The sequence below is a fragment of the Tupaia chinensis genome, unplaced genomic scaffold (assembly GCF_000334495.1).
Source record: "Tupaia chinensis unplaced genomic scaffold, TupChi_1.0 Scaffold000282_1, whole genome shotgun sequence".
NCBI lineage: Eukaryota > Metazoa > Chordata > Mammalia > Scandentia > Tupaiidae > Tupaia > Tupaia belangeri.
In genome coordinates this window covers 999737-1026638 of record NW_006159765.1, presented here as the reverse complement: position 1 = coordinate 1026638, position 26902 = coordinate 999737, and positions in this window count along the sequence as shown.

Genomic DNA, 26902 nt, shown 5'->3' with positions numbered 1-26902 from the left:
ATATATATATATATATATATACACACACATATATATATATATATAATGGTGCCTTGAAAGTTGTAAATTCCCATACCAAAAAATAAAAATAAAAATAAAAAATGACTTCACTTACAAATATTATCTCAAATCACAAGCATAAGTAAAAGTGCTAAAATATAAATCTCTTAGGGCCATCAAGTGGCATGAGGGTTAAGTTGCTAGGTGCATCCACTACGTGCCCAAAATAGAGAGGAGAATGAAAGAGAAGGGATTGTGGCATGGTCAACATCCCCCTTTGGGAGGGTGATGATTTCTCATTTTTCTCTTTTGGTCTCTCTCTGTCTCTCTCCAGTGAGCACATGTACCCTAAGGCAAAATATTAAAAAGACCCAAAACAACAACAGCAACCAAAAATAACTATAAAAACTTTTAGCAAAAAATAAAGGAATGGATCATTGTGACTGCTGGTTAAGTAAATTCTTAGATATGACACCAAAAGCACAGGTAATGAAAGAAAAATAGGCAAGTTGGACTTCATCAAACTAAAAATGTTTTTGCTGCAAAATATATCATTTGGAAAGTGAAAAGGCAATTCATAGAAATGGAGAATATATTTTCAAATCATCTGTTAAGAGACTAATATCTCAAATATATAATGGATGCTTCTGACTCAGAAACATAATCACCAATAATGTAATTAAAAATGGGAAAGGGACATGAATAGACATTTGTCCTAAGTGTATGTAATAGGGATTCTTAAAAAGTGTATAAAAATGCATATTATGGAAAAATATGTATGGATTTCAAAAATTTTTGCACCAAAATAATCTTGTACTTTAATTCTATTTCAACAGAAACTTTGTAAGTAATTTTTCACAAATAAATAATAAACACATGAAAAGATGCTAGATTGTATTAGCCATTAAGGAAATGATTATCACAATCACAATGAGATACTGCTTTGTACCCACTAGGGTGGCAATAATAAAAAGGCAAAAAATGAAATACATTGACTAACATGTGAGGAAAATAGAATCCTCATCATTTGCTGGAGGAAATATAAAATTACGCAACTACTTTAGAGAAGTGTTTGGCTGTTTCCAAAATGTCAAAACAAAGTTACCGTGTCCCAGACTTTCTATTCCTAGCTAAATACCCAAGACAAGTGAACACCTATGTCCACACTAAAACTTGTACACAAATGTTCCTAGCTACAATAGTCTTAATAACTGAAAAATGGAAACTTCCCAAATGCTCATCTATTGTTCAATAGAGAAACAATGGATGATATATCCATACATAGTAAATTATTCAGCAATTAGGAAGAATAAGAACTGATGTATGCTATGGCAGTGATGAACTTGAAACTATTATGCTAAATAAAGGTAGTCAGTCAGAATTTACAAATTGTTTGGTTCCACTTATTTGAGATTTCCTAACTAGACAAATCTGTAAAGATAGAAAGTAAAATAGGGAGTATTTAGAGCTGAAATGGATTAAGAGAAAGTGGGAGTGCCTGCTCATTTGCAGGGTGTCTCTGGAGAAAGACAAATATATTTTAATATTGAATGTTGCTATAGTTTCCTAGTTCTATGACTACTAGAATCCATTAAATTGTACATTCAAATGAGTGAATTTCTTGAAGGCGCATTGTAGCCCAATAAAGACCTTATCTATAAATAAACAAATGGAAAAGAGTTATTATCAATAGGCTATGCATTGAAATGACTTGTGTCACTTCTGGGCTGAAGCTTTCAATGTGAGTGTAGAATATACCTGTGATCTTTACATATTGATCCGCACAGGCTGTAATATGCTGTGCTATAATCCGATCAATGTCTCAGTTTACTTAAAATGACAAACATTTACTTTTCACATGCTGAAAATCAATCAATATGAGAGCAACTAGGTTTTCATGCTCATTGGTTTGAATCTAGGACCAATCCCAAAGGGCAATACTTGATGGGACATGCTTTTTAAGGTAAATGGCAGAAATAAAATGATCCCTACAAAAGTGCATTAGGTTTCCCATTTTATTTACTTCTACGTTAACATTCTATTTGTCAAAGCAACTCACCTAGGCCAAGCTTCATGTCAGTAGGGTCAAGTAGTCTATCACTTGTGCAGAAGGAAAGAGGAGAGCATATTTCTTTTTTTTTTTTTTTTTCCTTTTTCTTTCTTTTTTTCTTTTGGAGAGATTTTTGCTATAGGGCATGTACACTCACCAGAAAGGCAGAAAGAGACAGAGAAACAGAAAGTGAGAAATCACCCCCCAGGGGGGATGGCCACACCACAATCCCTTCTCTTCCATTCTCCTCTTGAGATTTTGGGCACATACACACACGCACCCAGCGTGAGTTTGAGCCACCAGGTCTGGGACTCGAACTGTGGTTGACTACATGGGAGTCCAGCGACATAACCATTACACCATTTGCTGGTCCCAGGAGAGCATATTTCTTTGCTTAAGGACACTTGAATTTTCTACAGTGTATTATATAAATGTGGAAGAAGAATTTTGTTGAAGTGATGAATTTTCAAGATTGAAGCAGCCTCAATTGTTGTGTCACTGCACAAAAAACTGCTTTTCTGGGAAGTTGCCAAAACCCATGTTGGGTGAATCTCTGCTATCACTGAACTACAACCAACTCTCACAAACAGTGATCCCACCACCTCCCAACTTAATTCTTCTTCATGTTCCTATTTTTATTAATTAGCTGAGAAAGCTGGGCACAAATGATTGGAATACATTTAAGGTATTTTTATTTTTCTAATTTCTCCAATTTCGAACTATTAATAATGTTTAAATTTGATTTGCAAAATGTATTTTATATCATATTTGGCATCTTGGTTCCCTTCTCATTTTTTTTTTTTAATCCTAGTATGGGTCCTTACGTTTGTTACTAATTAGTAGAACAGTTCCTGAGTATTAGAGATTATTTTCATTTTTATACCTACTGTTATGTGGGCACAATAAAAATTAGACTTTAAAGTTTCAACGTTTTAGTGTTGAAATGTGGAGAGTATATATTGTGCAAATAGATATACTAAAACGCACCAACCAATACTCGTGAAATAAACCTGAGTTTCTCGTTCTGGCTAGTAAAGAAAGACGATTATGAACATGGGCTAAACTACTTTTTACTCCACCCTTTGTTAAAACGGTGATCACTTGTGTCCTCTTACTCTTCTTGTTTCTTCCCTGTTTTTCATCAGGATCACATTCTGGCTGCACTTCTTCACGATTACTTACAGTGAAAGTATAATTCAAATTTCTACTGTTGTTTAAACTACAGAGAAGGTATTTATTTATTGTTTATTTATTTAATGTCCACTTATTTCCAGCTCATTACACCAGTCACAAGAAAGTCTATAAAAAGTAATTCTGTGACAGTAGTCTGCAGATTTATTTACATAGTCTTCTGCCAATGTAGGTCCAGCCATGGTGAGAAGTGATTAAGAAAATTAAATTCCAAAGTAACAAAAAAAAGTCAATTTAGCCAATCGTTTTACATTATTAGTTATGAAAGATACTAAGTAGGAGAATAACTTTTTGTTTCTTACCACTTAAAAAATTATTTATTTACATTTATTTCTTAATTCATTCATTTTGATTTGACCAAAGAGAGATAAAGAAAGAGAGAGAGAAATAAGAAAGCAAGGCACTAGGTCCGGGACTTGAATCATGGTCTGCCACATATGAGTGTCCAGTACCTTCACCACCATGCCACATGCTAGCCCCTGTTTCTTACCGCTTTTTGTTGTAGGTGCTAATAAGTAATAAAAAAGAAAAAATGCCAGGCATACATAGAAAGAATTAGGCAAACAGATGATTCACAGATGTAATTGCTATCCTTTGAATTACTGATAACTTACTGAAATGGTGGATGAAATTGTAATTTAGGGATATTAATGACATCTGAAGACAAATGATTTATGTTTGTATAAAATAATATTTAAGAATGCATTCATTCTTATAACCAATAGTTGCCCCTCAGACTTTTTTCCTCCCAGATTCATTTCACAGATAGACCATGTGTATATACACATGCACATACACATCTACACATATGGACATAGAAATGAGTACCTTTTCTGAGTCATGAGTGTTTTTAATAAGACAATACACAACAGGGACCTGCAGATGGCGGGATGGTTATGTTGCTGGACTTCCATGTAATTGACCACAGTTTGTTTCCCAAATCCCACGGCTTAAAACTCATGCAAGGCCCATATGCATGTGTGCCTAAGATCCCTAGAGAAGAATGGAGGAGAAGGGATTGCGAAATGACCATTCTCAGGGAGAGGGGTGTATTTCTTGGCTTTCTGTTTCTCTGTCTTTCTGACAAGCACACATGAGGTATAGCAAAAATCTCTCTCTCAAAATAAATAAATAAATAAATAAATAATGTACAATAGTATATGAGAGTACAATGAACATTCTCTCTACAGAGTTAAAAACTTATGAGCCTTATCACCTTAGGTGCTAAGGTACAACTCTTAAAAACTAACTCTTTGGGACCAGTGGATGAAGTGGTGGTTAAAGGACTAAACTCCCACATGGCTAAATGCAGCTTGGGTCCCAGATCGGACACTTAAAACTCACGCTATAGACGTATGCATGCCTGCTCTGAATCCTAAAAGGAGAATAGAGGAGAAGGGGAGAAGGGATTGTGGTGTGTCTATCCCGCCTGGGGTGGTGATTTTTCATTTTCTCTCTCTCTCTCTCTGGTGAGTGCATATACCATGCAGCATAAACCTAAAATAAATAAATAAATAAATAACTCTTGATCTATTCCTGCTATAATAATGTGAAAAAAAAAATAGTGCTCTTAGGACTAGAGAACGTATTCAAGCATTATTTGCTAACAATTAAGTAATAAGGCCGCAATTTATGAAGTCGTCACTAGGTTTCATAAAACATTGCAATGGGGCCGGCAGGTGGCGTGGTGGTGAAGAGCGCTGGACTTCCACCGAGTCAACTGCAGTTCAAATTCTGGACCTAGTGGCTTCCTTTCTCTCGCTCTCTTTTTAGCTCTGTACCTCTTTGGTCAAATGGAAATAAATACATAAATGAATAAATTGATAAACTTAAGATAATTCTTTTAAAAATTGCAACAATTATTCTGCCTCTTCCTAGTAGCTTATTCTGTCTAGGAGACCAATGAGAATAACTAAGGGTAGAGATCAATTGAAAACATAATCTCAGAGACTACATTTATGCTACTGTTTTAAAAACATGCGAGGAGGTTTGGCCCCAGGAGGTAATGGTAAAGTAGGCAAAGTTTGGTTTTCATCACCATATTTCCTATGTTGTATGCACAATCCCTCATGTTACCTCTGTCATCAGGGAGAACCCTCTTTTTATGAAATCTCCTATCTGTATGCCCATATCTGGTATATACCCATTCTATTTTTCTATAAATGTGCAATTCTCTATCTTCTTCAGCAATGCACTGTGTATTTCTAGAGAGAAGGGAATGTCTATGCATCTTATCCTCAATTTCTAGTATAGTGTCTATTATAAAACAAATAAATGGTATATCATATTTCTAAAATAAAAAGTGCCCAGATATGTTTTAAATGACATTTTTAAAATTGTGTTTATAAAACACAATTGAGTACATCAGTTACAAAATAGGTTGCTTTTCTGATCTTTTTTAAAGTATAATAAAGTAAAAACAGTCTAGTCATTGATAAATATTTGATACTAAAATCATAGCTTATAAATTGGCTGCTGTAAAAATAAGATCTGTCTTTCATCATTTATTCAAACTATCTTCAAGTGAAATCCAATATAATCTAAAATTCATGAGCATACTACTAATTTTCAATTTCCAACATACCAGCATAGTAGTAATTTTTTCTTTCTCTTTCACTTTCTTTCTTTCTTCCTCTTTTTTCTTTCTCTTTCTTTGTTCCTTTCTTTCTCTTCATTCCTTTCTTTCTTTCACTCTTTCTTTCTTTTTTTTCTCTCTCTCCCTCACTTTTTCCCTTCCTTCTTTTGTTTCTTTTTTCTCTTTCTTTTTCTTTTTCTTTCTTTCTTTCTTCCTTTCTTTCTTTCACTCTTTCTTTCTTTTTTTTCTTTTCTTCCTTCCTTCCTTCCTTCCTTCCTTCCTTCCTTCCTTCCTTCCTTCCTTCCTTCCTTCCTTCCTTCCTTCCTTCCTTCCTTCCTTCCTTCCTTCCTTCCTTCCTTCCTTCCTTCCTTCCTTCCTTCCTTCCTTCCTTCCTTCCTTCCTTCCTTCCTTCCTTCCTTCCTTCCTTCCTTCCTTCCTTCCTTCCTTCCTTCCTTCCTTCCTTCCTTCCTTCCTTCCTTCCTTCCTTCCTTCCTTCCTTCCTTCCTTCCTTCCTTCCTTCCTTCCTTCCTTCCTTCCTTCCTTCCTTCCTTCCTTCCTTCCTTCCTTCCTTCCTTCCTTCCTTCCTTCCTTCCTTCCTTCCTTCCTTCCTTCCTTCCTTCCTTCCTTCCTTCCTTCCTTCCTTCCTTCCTTCCTTCCTTCCTTCCTTCCTTCCTTCCTTCCTTCCTTCCTTCCTTCCTTCCTTCCTTCCTTCCTTCCTTCCTTCCTTCCTTCCTTCCTTCCTTCCTTCCTTCCTTCCTTCCTTCCTTCCTTCCTTCCTTCCTTCCTTTCTTTCTTTCTTTTCTTTTCTTTTTTTTCTCTCTCTCCCTCACTTTTTCCCTTCCTTCTTTTGTTTCTTTTTTCTCTTTCTTTTTCTTTTCTTTCTTCTTTTTTAAAACAATTGTGATAAGAACCTTTGTCTTGAAATCTACCTTCTTAACAAATTTGTAAGTGCAAAATACAGTATTGTTAAGTGTGGACACAATTTTTTTCTTTTGTAGCTGTTTTATCTTATTTTTATACATTCAATCACTGTACATCATTACAGCTTACAAAATGAATTTTCCCAGCATGCATACACTGTTTATCAGTCCAGTCAGACATCATCACACATGTTATCATCAAGATAATTTTCCGTTTCTGTGGCCCTTAAATATTTTGCTTTTTTCTTTATCCCCTTCATTTCTTTTTCTCCTTCCTCTCACCCTTCCCCATTTTGCACCTTCTTCCCACACTATCTCTAGTACCTACAATTGTTCTCAGTGCTTTTACACCTTCCAATTGTTATGTTTCTACCATAGAGTGCAGAGATTCAGTATGTAATAAGTAGAAACACACAATGCCTCACTTTCATAGTCTGACTTGCTTTATTTAGCAGTAAATATTTTATATTCCAATTTTACACAGCAATTTTGAAATCTTCTCTATATAGCTTATGATTTTTTTTTTAAAGTTTTTGCCATAGAGCATGTGCAATTTGTTGGAGAGAGGGAAAGTGAGAAATCACCTTCCAGGGGAATGGCCATGCCAAGATCTTTTCTCCACCATTATCCTCTTGGGATTTTGGCACACACACACACACACACACACATACACACACACACACACACACACACTGTGATTTTCAAGCTTCCAGGTCTGAGACCAGCCATAAGAAATCCAGTGACTGGGAACCAGCAGTTAGTGTAATGGCTATGTCGCTGGACTCCCATGTAGTCGACCACGGTTTGCGTCCCGGACCCGGTAGCTTAAAACTCACGCCAGGAGCATGTGCATGTGTGCCCAAGATCCCAAGAGGAGAATGGAAGAGAAGGGATTGCGGCGTGATCATCCCCCCTGGGGGGTAATTTCTCGCTTTCTGTCTCTATGTCTCTCTCTGTCTGTCTGGCGAGCACAGGCGCCCTATGGTGAAAATCTCTCCAAAAAAAAAAAGGAAATCCAGTGCCTCATCCACTGCTCCACCTCCTGGCCCTAATATTGTTTCCTTTAATTATTAAAGAGCATGGGTGCTCTGAAGAGAGAGAAAAGGTCCACTGCCATCACCCAGCTGGGCATGGTCATGCTGCAATCCTTTTTCCTCCATTTTTCCTTTCTCTTAGGAATTTGAGTACACATACATATGTGTGTGGCATGTTTGACAAACTACCAGGGGCAGAATTCAAACTGAGGATGACCATGTGAATCTACTCCTCATATACTACATTTAACCCCTACACTATGGTCTGGCCCTTATTTGTTTTTATATGAGGTACCCCAAATAGTCAAATTCACAGAATATAAGAGAACAGAATAGTGGTTGCCAGGGTCTGTGATGGGAGACATGGAGTGTTCCTGTTTAACGGGTGTAAAATTTCATCTAGTAGTCTTTCTTTTACAATATACATGATTGAAGTGTAAGAAAAAATAAATTCAAGATAGGTGGGGACCAGTGAAAAAGAAGAAAAATAATCTGAGATGTATGGAAAACAAAAAATTAATAGGGTAAAAATAATCAAAGGATTTTGGTAATAACAATAAATATAAATGGATTAAACGATTTATTGCAAAATAATGTTTTTGCATAGAAAAACACATCATGATTTTTCCAACCACCCAATATATTCTGTTTTTAGCAGAAACTTTAGATTTAAATATACAAATTAACTGAAAGTTAAAAAAAAAGGAAAAAAATTAGCAAGTAAGTGCAAACTTTGTAAATTGAAAACTACAACATTGAAATAAGATCTAAATAAATGGGAAGACACTCCATATTCAAGGATTGGAGGACTTCACATTGTTAAGATGGCAATACTTCCCAATGTGATAATAGATTCAATGTAGTCTATAAAAATACTGAGAAGTTGATTCCCAAATTCATAAGGAAATGTAATAGATGCAGACTAGCCAAATCAGTATTAAAAAGACAACACGAAATCAAGAGACTAACACTTTCTAATTTCTAAATTTACAACAAAGTTACAATATTCTAGTTAGCATGATATTGGCATAAAGTAGGGTAGCCATATATAAGCACAGAGTAGATGTTTATAAAATTCTTAAAAGAAAATATTGGAGTAAATCTTTGTAAATTGGAGTACATTAAAAAACATAAATGGGAGAAGATATTTGCAAATTTACATCTAACAAGACCACTATATATTTTTTTGATAGGTTTTTGCTATAGGGTGTGTGTGCTCGCCAGAAAGATAGAGAGAGACAGAGAGACAGAAAGTGAGAAATCACCCCCCAGGGGGAACGGCCACGCTGATATTCCTTCTCCTCCTTTCTCCTCTCAGGATCTTGGGCACGCACACACACGCGTCCAGCATGACTTTAAGACACCGAGTCCAGGACTTGAACTATGATCGACTACATGGGAGTCCAGCGACATAGCCATTACACTAACTGCTGGTCCCAAGACCACTATATCTAATGCATAAAAAATGCAATTCAATATTATATATATTAATTAGTCTAAAATTGGGCAAATAATATGAATAGATAACCCTGTAAAGCACATAAAAAATGATTTAAAAATGCAAAGAAAAAACACAATGAGATACCAGGTCACACCACTACAAATGTATAATCAATAAGGCAGGAAAGTGTTCACAAGGATGTGGAGAAATAAGAACACTCATAAACTGTTGGAAATGTAAAATGGTGTGCCATTTTGGAAACAGTCTAATGGATCTTCCAAAGTTTAATAATATAGTTTCCATATGTATCACCAATCACCTCCTATTTATATATTTAATATAAGTGAAATATTTAATATAAATGAAAACATAAGACCATACATATGAAAGCTTTCATATGAATGTTGATAGCAGCATTATTCATAATAACCAAAAGTGGAATCAATCCAAATCTTCATTGTCTGATTTATAAACAAATAAAATGTAATATATTCATTCAAAGAAATACTATTTGGCATTAAAGAGAAATGAAGTATTGATGCATACTATAACATGAATACATTTTAAAAACACTCTGTGCAAAGACAAATTCATCATAAAAAAAAAATCACATCTTTCATTATTCCATTTACAGGATATGTCCAAAGTACTATCAGGAAAAAATACTGAAAATCATTGATTTGTGTACTTTAAATAGATAATTTATTTGGTATGTAGACTATAACTTAATACAGCTGTGTAAAATATACATGAAAAATTGAGGATTTGGAGCTGGCAGGTGATGTCGTGGTTAAGGGCACAAGACTCCTACATGACCGACTGTGGTACGAATCCCTGACCTGCTGGCTTGCTTTCACTCTCGCTCTCTCCATCTGTCCCTCTATGGTCAAATTAAAATAAATAAGTAATAAATAGATAAAGTTAAATAAAATAATTATTTTTAAAAGATTGAGGATTAAATAAAGAATGGTACATATAATAAATAAATAAAAGTAATTATGGACAGAAAAAGTACAAAATTATTCCATTGAGGAAAGTGCTCTCAAATGTTAAGTGTCTGTCGAGTTAGGACTTTGATGGAAATACATTTTCATTCAAGACAAGCTATGGTGGGGGTACACAAAGGACCAAAGGTATCTATTTTCAGCAAGAAAAATGAAAGACCCATCAAGTTATAGTAGAAGGGGATGTAGGTCACAAAGAAGCACTAGTCTGAATTTTATTAATTAAGCCACCAACTTAACTCTATGTGGTTGAGCTCTGTTATTAACTGGTGCTATCTCTCTGTGCTGCTCTTCATGGTAATTAGAATAAAAATAGATGGCTTTTAGGATTTCTTTTATTTTTAATTTTTTTAATTATTATTTATACATTCAATTGTTATACATTGTTTAATTTGTAAAGAGATTTTACCCAACATGATATATGCCACACAGCAGGTGAGTTGAGAATACTATACACGCCATCACCAAAAGGCCACAAACCATATCTGGGTCCCACAAATGTCTTACTTCTCCATTTTTTCCCAAATTTCCCTTCCTGCATTGTCCCCTCTTCCACTATCCTTCCACTTTGTCCCCAGTGTCTATAACAATTTTCAGTGTTTTGATGACCTCCAGTATTTCAGTTTCTACCATAGAGACTGAGTGTAGATAAGTCATTATCTTTTCTTCTATCTCTGAAAACATTTACAGAATATTGACAGTTGGTGCTGTAACAAATATACTGAGAATAAAAAGTAGTTTTAAATGTTTGTATATTTGTAATTTATCAACCCTTAACATTTAAAATATGATGTATTTGTGGGAGCATTGAAGATTGCACACCAATAAATGGTTCCTAGCTATCTGTTAATAATTAACTGTGTCTTGGGAGCTAGCAGATGGCGCAGTGGTTGAGGCGCCGGACTACCATATGTCGGACTATGGTTTGAGTTCCAGACCAGGAGGATTGCTTTCTCACTTTCCCTTTCTCTCTGTCTGTGTGTCTCTCCCTAGTCAAGGTAAAAATAATAATAAAAATGAATAAAATTTTTAAAATTTAACAAAAATCAAAGTATCTTTATTGGTGAGTGTATGATTCAGCTTGTGATCTGGTAAATAAGTGCAGATGAGGATTATTAGCAGTATTCGTGCTTTCTTTTTTGTATTGGAAAACCATTCTATGGGAATTGAACATTTGAAGGCTATAAAACTCTTCTAGCCCTGCAGGTTAATACAGGGAGATGAGAGAGAAATTTATCAGATAGTAAATTTCAAAGAGACTAGCAACTTGGAGAAATCTTATCTAATACTTGGACCACAGAGAATAAGATAATTTTCCTGCTCCGTATAGTATGTTTTCATAACTAGAATATAGATTTCTAAAGCAATCCATTACATAATCCCCAAAAGTTCAGTGTCTATCACCCTTGTACATTTCAGTTTTATAAATATAATTACTTTTAAGGAAAAACATATTGAAACAGTATGTATCCACTTATTCAGAGAACTCATAGACTATTTTTTATTTCAAAATTATGTTCATAGAATTCTATGGTTCTTTGTGTTATATACACTTGCAAATCTTTTTAAAAAAATATTTATTTAGTTAGTTCCATTAATTGTTATTATTTTCTTAATTTGACCAGAGAGACATAGAGAGAGAGAGAGAGAAAGGGAAGTGAGAAAACAAGCCACCAGGTCTGGGACTTGAACTGCCATTGGCCATGTGGGAATCCAGCGCACTCAACTACCACACCACCTGACAGCCCCTATGCTTGCAAATACTACAAACTCAACAAGACCTAATAATCAACTCTCCATTAATAACTTTTAGAATATATTCTGAGTACTGCATACACATGGCTTATCTAATAAATAATTGGCAATAATTTAATTTTGAATTCACATACCATTTGCACACATTTACATTAATTATATGTAATAACTACCAAAAGAGTATAAAGTAAAAAAATACACGGGAGCCTTGATGCCAGATCAACCTGGATTCAAATCACTGTATTATCAATTATATTTATGTGATATTGAAATGATCATTAATACTCCTGAGCTTTGTTTCTTTATCTTTTTTTTTTGGTAGAGGTTTTTTCTATAGGGCACATGCACTAGCCAGAAAGACAAAGAGAGACAGAGAGACAGAAAACGAGAAATCACCCCCCCCGGTGGAGATGACCACGCTGCAACCCCTTCTCCATTCTCCTCTCAAGATCTTGGGCACACACACACACACACACACACACACACACCCAGCGTGAGTTTAAGCCACTGAGTCTGGGACTCGAACCACAGTCGACTACATGGGAGTTCAGCGACACAGCCATTACGCTAACTGCTGGTCCCTGTTCCTTTATCTTAATGAAGACAATAATACTACTTTTTGAAGACATTGTGAAGATTGAAGCAGCAAAATTAGGTCCCCTAGGGATGAATGGTAAGAGAGTGGTAAAAGCAATATTCTGAGGTTGACCCACACAGGAAGTTGCAGAGTTCACTTCCAGAAACCTTTTTGACCATTCTGGGCACAAGTGTGCCCATGATCCAGGGCTGGCTAGGCCCGACTTAGAGTGTAGCATCAAGACCTTTGGAAGTTTATCCTTTCTCTCTTCCTCTCTCACTCTCTCTAGTAAATAAATAAATAAACTTTTTTAAGAAAATATTTTAAATCACGGTTTAGGGAGGAACTACTTGACAGACAGAAGAATATAGAGTTCTCCTAAAGAAAACACGTGTGGCGTAATGTCCTTGATTTGATGGTGAGATATTGGATACTCTTGAAAAAACATACTGTGTGGAGATGCCCGACAACTAACTGTGAAGAAAAAGTTAAAAAAGTAAAACTAGATAACTCATAAGAATTCCTGGATAAACCCTGAATGATAAAAGCAAAAATTTAAAAATGCTACTCCCACATTGTGATATATTTGCAATATAGAAAAAAGGACTTTTTAATATAATGACACCGACATTATATTAAGGAATAATTTGCTAAAATTTTACATTTACCAGCTAATAGATTAATATGCAAAAAATGTATGAACTGATTATAATTAATTAACTTGACTTTCACTTCTGCAAAAGATGAGACCTATTACACAGACAAGATGAAATCCTAATTGTTCTGTACTACTTAGGAAGCTAGTCTAAAGTATAGATTAATCTAGAATGACTGAAAGCCACCCTTGTGTAGAATTTGTCTCATTTTAACTTACATTTACTCTATGTATGCGACTTTTCTACTATTGCACACATTGTACAAAAAGCAATAACTTGCATTGACATTATCTACACTATGTATGTCTTTATTCAATAACATTCCACCTCAAGCAATTTTTTTTTCTACCTTGCATCGATTTGGTTGTTTTTTAACCTTTTCTCATTTTTCCCTTCCATCCTCTTTAATTCCAGATGGCACATCAAGATGTCTTTACTGATTGTTTTGTGATAAAATCTCTCACAGCCAAGGAGAATAGATCTTTGAGTTTATAGGAGAAAAATCCAACCAAGATTCCAGAGGAACAATTATTTAAATATGTCCAAAGCATTAGTGTTGGCAAATTTTTCATAATCCTTACTTTGCTTAAAAATAGCTTAATGCTGATGTGAATGAATTTTAGTCCTGAGAGACAGGTTAATGGGAAAGATACAACAGAGTTTAGAAATCTATAGACCTTGATTTAAAATCTGCCATTCACTTGTTAGTTTTGAATAGGCGAATCATTTTACTCTCCAGCTATATATTTATAAAAACATGAGCTATAATTCCAGTAGCATTATAGAGAATTTAAAACATTCTGTTTGATAACAATATATTGTCTAGGGATAATTCTCAAAAGCCATAGAATCTGTTGAATAAAATGATCTTTTCATAAATCAAGATCACAGTAAAATATTATTGCATACATGGCTAAGATTTCATGTGTACATAATATATAGATTTCCAACTGCATTTAGATTGATGATCACATTTTTGTCATCGATAATCACTAAACATATGTAAGTAACAAATTGTAAAACAGAAAAAAAAATCTGGATTTAATGTGAGCAGATTTATATATACAAGGTATATACAAGGTACAAAAACCCGACCCTCAGAAATCTTGAACACAGAGCTATAGTAGTTCAATTATACTACACATGGAATTTATACTGGCCTGTCATTCACATTTGACAGATGATGATGGTTTGTAGTTAGAATAAGCACAGCTGTTTTATATTCATCATGCATAAGTTTAATGTTTGACTTATCCTTCTTTATTGAAAATCCATTGTGATCTATACATAATGGATATAAAGTGCATCCAGGAAATGTTTTCTAATCATAGGCATTAGGAAGCTGTACTCTAGGGATCAGAATGTATTATAAAGCAAAGTAAACTGCAGTTTAATCATTCAATGGGACAAGAAGCTTCTCAAAATAATATCTAAGAAGATCTCAATGCTCAAGTAAGACAATGAACACTGTGGTAAATAAATATTTGTCTCTAAACATCTAATTCTCAATATGTATAAATAAATGTACAATAAATTTATACAGAATCATTTTCTCAATTAAGTCATTCTTACCAAGTGCAAATTCCAAATAAAGCTGAGTGAATGTGCAAATACAGATATTTTGTTCTATGCAAAAAGGCAACATAGGAACAATAAAAACACAAGGTATATGTGGTTATATAATTTATAAAAATGGATGTTAAGTGGCAACGATAACCATGTTTTTGTAATTTTTTGGCACTATAGTCATCAGTGTCTTTACCATCTACTTAAATATTTGTAGTTTTTTTTTTCTTTTTTTGGCCAAAATGTACATGCACTTACCAGAGACAGAGTCAGAGAGACAGAGGGAGAGGGAGAGGGAGTAAGTACTCCTCAATGAGGCATGGCCATACTGTAACCCTCCTCCTCCATTTTTCTACCCTGTCAGGATTTGGAATAGGCATGTCCACATGTACAGAATATATGTAATGCCGGATTCAGCTGTTGCATTGTTCCATACAGTTAGAATTAGATAAGTTCCATACACTTATTTAGACCTTAGCATGCTCATTTAAAACCAACAATAACATAACAGTTTCATTTGAGAGAGAGAGAGAAAGAGGGAAGCATTCTCATCAGGATTTCATGCCATGATACCCCTCATGTCTTTCTTAGTTAGCTAGGGTCAGGGGCTTGCTTGTGTACCTGACATGTACAGATGTGCTGGGAGCCAAACCCTGACTTGCATATGAATTGCAGCTTTGCAGAACATTATGCTAAAGATGGACTGCCTTGGCTGGGATCAAGATATGTCTTATTAAATGTGTTCCTTTATCTTACATTTAGATTCAATAATGATGTTGGATTCTTCAAATAGTTGGAAATATTTTTAACTTTATAAATTAAGGATATAACCTATTATAAAATTTCTCATTCAGGTTGGTACATATGAGAGCATATCTAGGTATTCCAACTGATTGTAGTAAAGTTCATGGTGCAGAAATCCATTATACTGAAAGCAATGGTAAAATGAACTGTATGTTCCAGAGAACGCGTTGTAGAAGAAAAAAAAATTACCTCTGGCAATCTGAGAATTTGTAAAGAGAAATTTACAAGGAGAACAGTCATCATTCTCATTGAACTTATTTAACACCGGTATTCATTCTTCTGAAGGAATAACATATAGAAGCTAATTAAAAAGCTATATAGAGATTAGGAGTCTTTCTTGTGGTTACACAATTTCAATAAATTTATGACTATAAACTTCCTACCAGAAGGGACATTTTTAGATTCCAAATTTTGGAAAAAGCATAGCAAGGTCACTCAGTTCCTCTACTTTTCAACAACTTTCTTTTGTCTACATCATATTTACACTGGTCTGCCTTCAGTTTCTTCAACCCATCTATATCTCATACTTTAGACTCAGAATTACAAAATTCTTTGAGTACTCTATGCACAATCCTGCTTGGTACCCCCAAACTTTTATTCATTCAACTCCTTTTTTTTTTTAAGTTCATTTATTTATTTCATAGTTGAGAGAAATAAAGTGGGAGATGAAGCACCCTCAACAAGGGCTTGACAGTGAGATTCACTCCTAGTTTCAACCAGCCTAGATCATAGGCATGTACGTGCCTGCTGTACTCTAGGGGGTCTTAGGCTGCAAACTAGCAATCTTCCCATGTGGGTCATGTCACAGAAGATGACATTTTAGTGCTCTACCACTGTCCAGCCTTCTTTATTTTTTTGGAGAGAATTTTTTGCTATACGGCGCGTGTGCTCGCCAGAAAAACACAGAGAGACAGAAAGACAGAAAGCAAGAAATCACCCCCCAGGGGGGATGGCCATGCCAAAATCCCTTCTCCTCTATTCTTCTCTTGGGATCTTGGGCACGCATGTATATGTCCCTGGTGCGAGTTTAAGTCACCAGGTCCAGGACTCAAACCACAGTCAACTACATGGGAGTCCAGCAACATAGCCATTATGCTAACTGCTGGTCCCTGTCCAGCCTTTAAAGCACTTATTTTTGCATTGCTTCACTCTTTTACACCATGAACACAGAATAAAATCTGATACAGATATAACTTTCTATTGCAAGATTATTTTCTTCTCCTAAGGTTTTCAAAAACTTACTGATCTTGCTTCACAAATTGATGCTTTCAGATTATGGCCTTTGCCTTACTCCCAGCTATACATTCCTTAGAATACAAAATATGATTGTTTATCTTTGTGTATTTGTGTATTGATTGAGTACCTGATATTTGGAAGATTCTCATTTAATGCTGATTGAAAATTTTTTTTTTTTTTGAGAGATTTTCACTGTCGGGCTCGTGCACTCGCCAGACAGACAGAGAGAGACATAGAGACAGAAAGCGAGAAATCACCCCCCAGGGATAGTCACGCCGCAATGCCTTCTCCTCCATTCTCCTCTCGGGATCCTGGACACGCACGCACACGCGCCCGGCGTGAGTTTCAAGCCACCGGGTCCGGGACACGAACCGCGATCGACTACGTGGGAGTCCAGCGACATAGCCATTACGCTAACTGCTGGTTCCCGATTGAAAACTTTTTAAGATTTTTTTTTTTAATATAAGATGTATATACTCCCTAGAGAGAGACCGAGACAGAGAAAGAAAGAGAAAATGAGAAATCATCACTCAGGAGAGAAGGCTGCACTGCAAGTCCTTCTCCTTCATTCTCTCAGGATTCTTGGCATGCATGCACACAACCCCTGTGTGTTTTCAGCCTACCAGGTCCAGGACTAGATCGTGTAGTTAGTCATGTGGGACACAAATGCCATCTGCCGGCCTCAGTTAAGTTTCAAAGGAATAATTTTTATTTTCATTGTGCCATCTTCAGTGATGATTTCTCCATAATCTAATAATCATTTTTTTATTTTCTCCATAACTTATCTTACCTACACTAAAATTATTTAATTACTGTGACCAGTAGGTGGAGTGGTAGTTAAGGCACTGAACTCCCACATGACATACTGTGGTTCGAGTCCTGGACCCAGCAGCTTGAAACTCATGCCAGGTACATGCATATGTGTGCCCAAATTCCCAGGACAAGAATGGAAGAGAAGAGATTGCAGCATGGCCATGCCCCCTGAGGAGTGATTTCTCACTTTCCCTCTCACCAGAAAGTGTATGTACCCTATAGTGAAAATCTTTAAATTTTAAAAATAATTTAGTCCTTTATGTCAAATACAATTAGTAATAAGTTAGTGCTGGGGCCTTCAAGTGATAAAGTGGTTAAGGCAGGTGGATTCTCAAATGGCTGATCATAGTTCAAGTCCCAGACCAAGCAGCTTGCTTTCTCACTTTCCCTCTCTCTTTCTGTCTCTCTCCAGTCAACTTTAAAAAAAGTAAAACAAAATAATGGCAATTAATAAAATTAAATATGATAATTCTAAAAAAAAGAAAGATGTTAATACCTTTGGCAATTCATTTAGAATATAGCTGTAAGGATGAATCCTGTGAAACAAATAGCTAACATTTTAATGGAGAATGATTTACTTTAATCATATGTATAATATTAATAGCACTGTATAACAAATTCTTTGAATATGTATTTCAGTGACCAAACAGCCTACTTCTATTAAGCATATCAGCTTATACAAGTGTATTTCAGTAACTTCTAGAATGCTTTTTTCTCCTGAATGGAGAAAGAATTTCCACTCTGCTAGGGATTTTCAACAATACAAACACACATATATAAATGTAAAATAAGCTAACCTATTGTTATTGCTATCTTCAATTACTAATTTATGAATCTGTATTAGTGAGATTTTGCTACTGGGCATGTATTACTTTTATGACATCTTGGCAGTATTTGGTAAAGATTAAAGTAATTCTAAAACTATGAAATCATAAAAAAATAAATCATAGGTATAGAAAAGTAAGTAGTCTGTCTCGGGACAGGTACAATACCATACAATGTATCAGTACTGAAGACAGACTGGGGACAATTCAGCTGTGTTGAGTCCAAGGCTACAAGAGAATCGACAGTAAAGTCTGTGTGGAGAATTAAGGCAGACCACGTTCAGGCAGAAAGAAAAATATGCTGGAGATCAATGCTGAAATAAAATAAAGATTTATACCCATTGGCATCAACTCTGGAAAATGGCAAGAGCAGGCATATTCTGCTGTCATATGGTCATCTCAAATGTGATGATTTCTTCAGGGTCCATGAATCATTCAGTCTGTGAGGCAACGAAGCTACTTCTAGAGCAGCAATTGTTTATATTCTTGTAGTAGTGGCCATAGTGAATGAGTATGGGCTACATGTGTACACTGAATGAGAGGAACCTCAGGTAACAAATCAGCCAGATCAGATACACAAGTAAACTGGAGTGCCCTTGACATTCTTGTCATCACAGCTAGGTATAAAGACTAGCAGTTTATGAGGAAGAAAAGGTAGAAAGATATCTCTGAAATTCTCAAATAGGGTAATATTGTTTGCATTTCTTTTTTTGAGATTTTTTTCTATAGGGCACATGTACTTGATGGAGAGACCAAACGTGAGAAATCACCCCCCAAGAGAATAGCCATGCCGTAATCCCTTCTTTTCCAGTTTCTTCTCAGGATTTTGAGCATGCACACACATGCACCCAGCATGAGTTCCAATTTGCCAGGTCCGGGACTTGAACTTTAGTCGAACATAGGGGAATCCAACACCTTAAAAACTATGCCACCTGGTGGTCCCAAAGGTAATATTGTTGTTACACCTATCTCATAATTTCTCTAGAATTTGTTTTTCATGTTTTTATAGTCTAAGACATAATTTCTAAGGCATTTATGCCATAGGGAAACAATAACTTTTTTGCTAGTGTTTACTAATACAGTTTCACAAAATCTCTTTTCTACAAAATTTGGTTGTAACACAATGTTTAATCCCCCCCAAAAAGATTCAACCCACTTTTATGCATCAAGTGATGTGTGAAGATAAAATGACATTGATCTTCTCCTTATATACAAGTTCATCAAAGGAAGGGTATTGTGATAGCACCTCTCCAGATTCCGTAGACCACAATTATGTGGTCTATAAATAGTGTTTCTGTAACAGTTTTAAGTTACAAAAGAAATTGTGGTGGATTATCAACAAGATCTAAAAAATTGTAATTGTTTAAGTATTTTTAAATTTAAGACATAGTCACATCATCTATTTCAGAAAATTTAGGAAGTGCATAAAATACTTATTAGAAAGTGATTATTTATCATTAGTATATAGTAACCTCTTTATATAAGTAAAGGCTAGGTTGTTAGAAAAGTCATGTTGTATTTTTTTCTGTTTTTCTAGGCAAAAAGTGTCATTATTTTTTGACACCCTAATACATTAACTTATTTGTAATCACACTTGTGTGGAATTATCTATAGTTAATACAGCTACTTGTTTATAGACTATTAAATACTTGGCAGAAAATTTGAAGCCAAAAATTTTAGACTAATTTAAAAGTACTAGTCAGTTAAGAAATAAAGATAAACGCATCCTCGGAACTATACATTTTCACAGTAAAATTTGATTCAATTTACTAAAATATCTGCATTTTCTTCTAAGTGTTCCATGCATAGTGCTATTTTCTTATATTAAGCAAAAAGGAAGAAGTATCTTAAAGATTTAATGAAAGTATATTTAACATACACAGACATATACGAAGTGCCTATGAAATATAAGGTATTTGATGGCCATAATAGTGGATTTAGGTAAAGAAAGTGCATAGTCTGTACTTTACAGAGGCTTTCTTACTAATAGGATAAGTAAGATATTTTATACAAATTATTATTATATAAGAAATAATAGAAAAATTATATTAAAATGAATCAAAGGGTTATAAAATCAAAGTGTAGGAAAAGATTACTCCTTTTGATAGAAGAAAAGGAAATGATAAGGGTGGTAGTAAAATTTTAATCCTTTGCGTGATACAATGGGATTCTTAAGTTTTGAAATATTTTGAGTTTAGGGACATACATAGTTCTTTAGTTCTTTTTCTTTTTTCTTTTTTTTTTAAGACAGTTTTTTGCTATAGGTCAGGTGTGCACACAGAAAGTAAGAGAGAAATCAATCCTCAGAGGGGATGGCCATGTTACAAACCCTTCTTCTCCATTCCCCTCTTGGGATTTTGGGTGCGCACGCACATATACTCAGTGTGAGTTTTTTAAGCTGCTGGGTCCAGGACTTGAACTGCATTCGACTATGTGAGAGTCCAGAGATGTAACCATTATGCTATCTGCTTGTCCCAGGCCATACATAGTTTTAGGGACATACAGTCACTCAAATATTATTGAAGTACCATAATAATAAATAAATTTGATGGCATACTTTGGAATATTTGATGTCACATTTTTTTATCAATGGTAATCATGAATTATTGAACTCTTTTGAACATTTCAATTTGTTAATCAATATTTGGCTTTTGGAAAATATCCCTGCAGTCAATGTAGTTTGAAGATAAATAATGTGAAAACAGTATATCCAATGAGAATTTTGTCATAACTATCCAGGTAATAAAGTAAAGTTAGTAACAGATATGAGTACATAGACATATATATAAATAACTTATTAATGGAGGTAGTGAGAAAAATGAAATAGTAAAGGAGATTTGATATTTTACAGAGAATATTCAACAATTTATGAGGAACAGAACAGAATTCCAAAGTGAAGGTAAATACACACAGATCTTGGTCTTTCAAAATAGTTGATAGAGAAAATCGCAGCTCAAAAAGGATATATAATAGATTCATGTTATCAGCCTAGGAAAAAATGGCAAGCCAGGTAGATTTAATATTCACACCTGTGAAGTCAAAACAGGTACCTGGGACAGGTATCTGGAAGAGAAGAATAATTTCAGAAGCTTTGGTTCTATTCATCAATATTCTCCTTCTTGAAGCATATTCTTTATGTAACTTACAGGAACACCTTACCTCCAGTAATCTTTTCTACCTCCCTTAAGCTTCTTTAGAGTATTCATTCATGCTTCCTCTGTGTAAGGAATTGCCTGTTGGACTTTACCCAAAGACTTCCTTTGTCTAATTGAGGGAAGCTACATGGACAATGCCTGCAAGATACCACCCAATCCCCACCTTCCAACCTCTAAGTTTTTAAACTACTTTGAAAGCAACTCTGGCAATAGTTTGTCCTCTGCCTTGGCTTCACTCTTGCTACCACTTCAGCCTTATCTCTAACACAGCTGAGCTGGCTGGATTGCAGCCAATCCCAGATGGCCAGGGGTCTATCGCAGTAGTCCTTCAGTTGCCCTTTCTGTACTAGGGGTGCTAGAGGTTCTGTTGCTACTGGCCTCTAGGTGATCTCTTAGACCCTTGTTTGCCTCTCTTATTGACTGTGTAATGGGTTTCCTCTGTTTAATGCTTTCTGTTAAAATAGGTTGAGTGGTTTCTGAAAATTTTCCAAAATAAATAAAAAACTCATTTCATCAAGGGCTTATGATACTTGTTATGAGGAAATACCATGTAATCCTCATTGAGAACCAAAATAAATCTGATAAACTGTTTGGAATTGAGGGAGCTTAAATGCTAGACATCTAGCCTGCTTATTTTACAAATGATGAAACTGAAGTAATAAAAGCTTTCTTTTCTGTCCTTCATTTTTTTTCTTTTCTTTTCTTTCTTTCTTCCTTTTAAGATTTTTGCCATAGTGCACATGCCCTCACCAGAGACAATGAGAGGGAAAGTGAGAAATTACCCACCAAGGGGTATGGTAATGTCACAATCCCTTCTCCATTTTCCTCTTTAGAATTCGGGCATACACACAGGCATGACCCCAGCATGATTTTCAAGCCACCAGGTCTTGGACTTAAACCATGGTCAGCCTTGTGGGAGTTCAGCATTTTACCCATTTGTTACCTTCGAAAGCCTTATTTTCAAATGTAGAATAAATCTTTGCTGTCTGTGAAATATGAAATTCTCCTCTGATTTAAGTATATTACAGATTGAGCAAGAGAATTCAAGATCTTCTTCACAGGCAGCTCCATTTCTATGGGGAGAGGATGGAGGTGGAGCGATATTAGTGAAAATAATTTATTCAGGAAGAGTTCAGCATATATTTTATATAAACAGAGGGTACATTCACTCACCAGAAAGAGAGAGACAGAGCAAAGGGAGGGATAAAACACCCTCACACAATGGAATTCAATGTGATCTCATGGCCATTCTTTTTTCTCCACTTCTGCATCCTGACGGAATTTTGGACATGTGTGCACAAACCACTGGTGGCAGGACTTGACGGAGGGTAGACCACATGAAAACTAGCTCCTTTGACCATTACTACAACAGAGGCTAGCCTAGAATAGCTTATTTTTTTTTTCCATGTAGTATGTTAGGAAAAATTAAGATCCCAATGATCTTATTCCCTAAGTTCTTCAGTTAATTACATAAAAGAAGGATGACTTAAGCAGCCACAGCCTCAAGTACACTGTTAGAAATTTATAATAATGGCTATCTAAGGTTTAAATACCTGGAGAGGTCATTGGATCTCATTATATTTATGTTGTAAAATGATGGCTGAAAGTAAAGATGGGCAGGTGCTTTTACAGTCACTCTTCCCCAACAAAATCACATCCTGCCCATAACGGCCGTTTGCTCAGAGGGAGTGCATTGACTCTATAACCAAGACTTCCGTTAGAACCACTGTGGGAGGTTGTAATTTTGTATTCAGAGAGTTTTTAATACTGATTATCGACCCATGAGAATGTGGTCATTATGATTTCTTTATCATTATAGTTACAGTTTTTTAAATGGGGGCAGTAATGGACAAGGAATCAGAAGATGTGTTATTGACCATGGTTTCACATATTAGAGACGGCATTTAACTGCTCTGACTGCTACCATATTGTCTGTGGGTGGAGCCTCAGGTCTATACTGACAACTTCACAGATCTAATTTAAAAAAGAAATAGCTAAATAAATAAATAGCTCTCCCTATATTATATGATATGATTATACACAGATACTATCTCTAGATAGACGTACACTGATTATCTAGTGATGACCCTTGAACAGCACAGGTCTGAACTCTATGGGTCCACTTTTTGTGGATTCCTTTTTTCACTAAATTGTAAAATATACTACAGAATTGTAAAGATATTTTCGTTCCCTTATGAGTTTCTTAATAACATTTTCTTTTGTCTAGGCTATTGTACTATAAGAATATAGAATTTAATACACATAGCATTCAAAATATGTGTTAACCAATTGTTTATGTTGGAAAGGGGAGAGAAAGAAAAGGGAGAAAGAGAGAAAGATAGAATGAAAACTACACAGATTAGGCGATGGTAGCAAACGCATTATTGCAATTTCTAATTTGTAGATTGTCTTTGCCAGATATAATGTAGACGAGTGAGAAATATTTAAAGTAGGCGTTTCCTAACACACCTCATACGTTATTATCATAATGCACTTACTGTGATCAGGCTCACCTCCAGACTGAGAAGTGAATCTGTGTTTTAAGGTCAAATATATAAAACTGGTGTGCTGATCTATTAACTAGCAAAAAAAAAATGTAACTTTCTCAAGGATCAAAAATGCCCTCCTTGCATGAAGAGTGTATTGTTTTTGTGTGGACAGATGACTGTGGAAAGCAAAAGGTGTTTTGTGAACTTAAAATCAGCACAAAATGAGTAATTTATGTAATTTAACCCTTTCACGCTGTCAAGCTTTAGACCTCTATCTACACTGTACAGCTAATAATACCCAGAGCAATATTGTTTAATTTGAGCCTATATGCAAACAAAACAATGAATCTGTTAAATTTAAAAATAAAAATTGTTGCATCCAGCCCAGCAGTGATTACACATTTCAGATGCTATTGCTTCTCAGGATGAGATCACATGGGTATCCCAGGTTCAATTCTCAACCCACCCTGAAAGCTGGGCACGGTAGCCAGCACCCAAAATGCTAGTTACTCAGGAGGTTGAGGGAAGAGGATAGTTCGAGGCCAGTGTGGGCAAAATAGCAAGACACTGTCTAATGGAATGTGATAAGGTGGTTTGTTCCTGTAATCCCACAACTTTCTGAGGCTGTGGCAGGAAGATGACAACATGGCAAAACTCTGTCTAAAAGACCACACACACATACATACACATACACATATGCACACATATACACACACATACATACACACAAAATCATGGAATCAGATGACCTGTCATTTTATTCAAGTGAATAGATTACATCTGAGGGAAACTTAGTATTCAAATATTTTAGTAAAATAACCAGGGAAAAAGTCATTATCAGTTATGCTAGCTAATTATAACAATCCAAATGGATTTGGGTATTCCTCAGAAAAAAGAAAAGAGGTTATGTTTTCAAGCAGACAATGAAATTAAACAGTGTACCTGACTGATTTTAGAGTGCTGATATAGATTCATAAGTCCCTATCATAAAACCTTAAAATAATTAATGTACTGGGAAACTGGCACATGATCTCACAAAATTAACATAGCAAATTAAAATTTTCAGTGTTAGTCTTTTAGAACATTGAATATTAATTGCTAGACAACTTTTGACAGCCGAATTGAAATTCAAGCTGACTACCTTTTTTTTGGTAAATTTTAAATTAACTAGAGGATCGTCTTTTAAAAATTCATGGAAACTGAATGTTCTTAAATAATTATTGGTTTCAAAATGATTTTGCACAAAAACAAATTTATACTATAATTCCACTCTTACATGATCTTTATTCAGTACCCTGTAATATCAGTCACCTAGACTCTGGATTTAAAGGAAGTGTTAAAAGATAGCCCCATGGCATAGTGGTTAGGGCCAGATCCCATATTGTCAACTGCAGTTCAAAAGTATTTGAACTTTTGCAGCTGGAAAAACTCATAGAGCATGTGTGTGTGTTCGCTCCAAATCCTCATGAGATGAACAGATGGAGGAGAGACTGTGGCTTTTTCCTCTCTCTCTGGTGAGTATACATGTTCTTTGGCAATTAATGAAACAAACAAGCTAACACTTAATTTGTATACTTTGGTGAAAGCTCATAATAGTCCTCTAGATTTCATTTCCAATTACTCAAGACTTAATAGTTATGTGCTAGTTGACACTGCTACCCAGCATACTGAACCCATGTGGCGGTCCACCCTAAAATCTTGGTGCATTGACATACCTGTAGTCCTAGCTACACAGAAGTCTGAGGCAGGAAGATCACAGCTGTCTAAGAAAAGGAAAAACAAAACACAACAACCTGACTTCCAGTTTGGCTCAGTCATGGTGGTACACCATTTTGTTTGGACCAATTTTAATAAGAAATATTATTTTGAGTAATGTTGGTAAAGCTTTTTAAAAAGTTAGATAACTAGTTCCTGAAGAAATAGTGGAGAGAGTTGATAGTTTATTTCTATACACATCTTTGTTGCAATTGTTCATTTTCGGTCTTCATTGATTAATTATTTCTTATTTTCTTTATTCACCCTCATAACAATTTCATATTAAGTTCTTATATGCTACTCTAGGGCACATATTGTTCTTGGTAATAGAAATGAAATACTGAATAAAAGAGACAAAATCTTCTGCCTTTATGTTCAGCAAGTTTTATCAAAAAACAGGCAGTAGATAATAATGACACTTCGAAGACAAATAATACCAGTAGAGAAAAAGAGATTGTAGGGAGTGTAAGAAGTCATCAGGTGGTGAAAGCTGAAGACATGAGGATAAGAAGACTTAGAACGAATTACAACAGAGTCTTATTATCATCGCTAATGGAGCTATCAGATAGGTAACTTCAACAGTGATTCCAATCTGTCAGCCTACCCAGATGGGTTCGATGAAAGGAGTTGATAACTGTACTTGCACTCATTCCTATCACTTAGTCTTACCTGTGCACATGTAAACAAAAAGGTTAAAATATGAAAGCTGTGGATTAGGATGTTTTTGCGTATGAAACCAGGAATTTTCCCATAAAATATTTATTTGAGTGTCATGAAGATGGTACAAAACAAAATCTTTTCTAAAAGAGTTTGTCTCATTTGTACTCAGTCTTTGATATTACAGCCTTGCCATATTTTAACAAATCAAAGTCACTGATTCTTCATGAAAAAATTATAATCAGAAGTTGTATCAGTTTCCGTATCCAGATTTTGAGGGCTTTCCACAGCTAGCTATGTGTATGATGGATTTATTTTGCTAATGATTCTCTTCTCAATCTATTCTTCAAAATTCATGGAGAAAGTCAATGGTGAGAACATAGCTAACAGACAGGGACAA